Source organism: Arachis ipaensis, chromosome B04 (assembly GCF_000816755.2).
Source record: "Arachis ipaensis cultivar K30076 chromosome B04, Araip1.1, whole genome shotgun sequence".
In the NCBI taxonomy this organism is placed as follows: domain Eukaryota; kingdom Viridiplantae; phylum Streptophyta; class Magnoliopsida; order Fabales; family Fabaceae; genus Arachis; species Arachis ipaensis.
The window spans coordinates 20,095,618-20,098,455 of NC_029788.2; the positions used below are offsets into that span (position 1 = coordinate 20,095,618).

At 33.5% G+C, this 2,838-nt stretch overlaps 1 long non-coding RNA gene across 1 annotated transcript in view; it reads right to left on the reverse strand.

Annotated features, from left to right (window-relative positions):
- LOC110270970 overlaps positions 1-2,838 on the reverse strand; it is an 11,519-nt gene that overhangs the window by 975 nt on the left and 7,706 nt on the right. The gene's annotated exons all lie outside the window — the stretch shown is intronic.

A 2,838-nucleotide genomic window follows, 5' to 3' on the forward strand; every position in this document is an offset into this window, starting at 1 on the left:
GTTTATAATTTTTTTTAAACTTTTAAATGATGAAAAATCACACTACAAAGGAGGCAGAGAGATGCGGTAAAAAAGTAACGTCTATGGTCAAACTCACCGCAAATTGATAGAATCGCGACGACGGTGAGCTGCGGTTCGACAGCAGCTGCAAAATTGCCTTGGATAATGGCTGTTTAGTAAAAACCGATGCATATTTGCATATATATAGTCAAGATTTAGCATATTATCATGTCTTCTTCGCGCAAAACAGGAGCGGGAACAGATGCGCAAAACAAACTTCCAAACGCAAATCCCTTTCTCTGTGTAGCATTGCCTGTCAGAATGAGTTGTGTCGCGTCAATGCAGAGAGAAATCTCGTAGATAAAAGATTTCCCTGGTCGTATCAAAAAGGTCATGAAATTTCGATGCATTTATCTCTTATTTTACATATAATGGATTTACCCGAACAACTACATGATTTTCTTTTAGTCTTTTTGGGATCATGTCTTGTATTAGGAAGTTTAGGAGTAGTATTTTTTACCAACCCCATTTTTTCTGCTTTTTCATTGGGACTAGTTCTTGTTTGTATATCTTTATTTTATATTTTATCAAACTCCCATTTTGTAGCTGCCGCACAACTACTTATTTACGTGGGAGCTATAAACGTTTTAATCCTCTTTGCTGTGATGTTCATGAATGGTTCAGAATATCACCAAGATTTTCATCTTTTTACCGTTGGGGGTGGAATTACTTTGATGATTTGTACAAGTATTTTTGTTTCACTAATAACTACTATTCCAGATACATCATGGTACGGGCTTATTTGGTCTTTCCCCTGCTGCTGGGTCCACCGTGGAACTGCTCTCTCCTCCCTCTGGTCCCGTTCATATGTATGTTCATCTTTTTGGTTCAGAGTATTCGTATCTAAAAAATTCCCTTTTCAATTTGGGAAAAATTATAAATTTTTATTGGTGATAATGTTAACATGTGTTTTAAAAATGCATGTTAGCTAAATCCTATTCTTAAGCATGTATTACAAATATTTATTTGTGTTAGCTCTGATAAACACAATTACAAATTTGTTTGGATGAGCTTTGAAAATAAAAATAAGTGATATATTTTTTAAAAGATCTTTTAGAAGGAACCTTATTTGATATTTAGATGATTTACGTAGTGAGTACTTTTTACTTAATAATTATATTTAGATACAATGAAGTAAAAATATATATCTATTTATTTGTTATTATAAAAACTTAAGTTTTATATAATAGTATTAGTCTTTTGATAAATCACCAATCTCAGATTCACTTTTTTAATATTGGTCTATACATATACACCCTAATGTTATTAATTTAAAAGATTTTCTAATATTATAATTTTGATGCACCACTATTTCATGGTATATCTTGTGCTTAATTGAGTGGATTTTATCCACTATTCTCACATATATTCACAGAATTCCCATGTTTTGCACTTTCCTTCCTAATTTTGTGCTATGATTGAAAACATGCTTCTTTGGCCTTAAATTTGCTAACTTTAATCCTCTCTTATTACCATTCGATGCCTTGATATGTGTGTTAAGTGTTTTCAGGGTTTATAGGGCAGGAATGGCATAGAGGATGGAAAGAAAGCATGCAAAAGTGGGAGGAATACAAGAATCTGAAGGAATTGCTAAGCTGTCCAACCTGACCTCTTCGTACTAATTCGACCATAACTTGAGCTACAAAGGTCCAAATGAGGCGGTTCCAGTTGTATTCAAAAGCTAACATCAGGGGCTTAGAAATGATATATAATTTTCCATAGTTGCTCTAAAGATAGGCGACACGCATGCATGCATCTGCAAAAATTCAGCGTATCAGAATTCGCCCCCAACGATTTCTGGGCTATTTTTGGCCCAGTTCTCGGCCCAGAAAATACAGATTAGAGGCTGCAGAGTGGAGGAATGAGAAGACAACTTTCATACACATAATTTTAGGTTTTAGATGTAGCTTTTAGAGAGAGAGAGGCTTTCTCCTCTCTCTAGGATTTAGGATTCCTAGTTTTATGCTTTTGAATTGGATATTGACAGAGTTACTACCCCGTTGAAGTCTTTATCATTCTAGTTTATTTTCTTTTTTCCTTACTCTTTTATATCCTTAATCTTTGTTCAGAGTTACAATTGGATTGTTTTTAGAATTTATTAATGCAAAAAGTATTTTTTCATTTAAATTTTATTATTTGTTTAATTGCTTCCAATTGATTTTAATTACCATGTTCCCTTTTCACTTCTCTTATAAGTTTACGAAAATGGTATTCATGTTGACAGAGTAGACTCCCAACTTGACTTGGGAGTTGATTAACAGGAGACCCTTGAGTTGGAATACTCAAGAATTAATTGGTAACTGGAAGTTGTTGGCTAGCTCTCTAGTTACTAACGCTAATCCTTCCCAAGGGAGAGGATTATGACTTGTAAATAGAAGTTGGCTTAACCACTTGACTTTCCTTTATTCAGTAAGGGTTAACTAAGTAAAAACAACAATAAATTATTATTAATCTTGGGAAAACCAACAAGGATAGAACTTCCGATTAATCTTCTTCTAGTCAAGGCTTTTTATTGTTGCTATTTTATTTTCTCTGCAATTTACTTTCCCTGTTTCCTATCCAAAACCCCAAAGATACAATTTCATAATCAATTCTAAGCACACCTCCCTGAAATTCCTTGAGAGACGACCCAAGGTTTAAATTCTTCGGTTATCAATTTTATTAGGAGTTTGTTACTTGTGACAAACAAGTTTTTGTACGAAAGGATTCTTTGTTGGTTTAGAAACTATACTTACAACGTGATTACTTTTGTGAAATTCTTTACTAGCAAAAAAAATC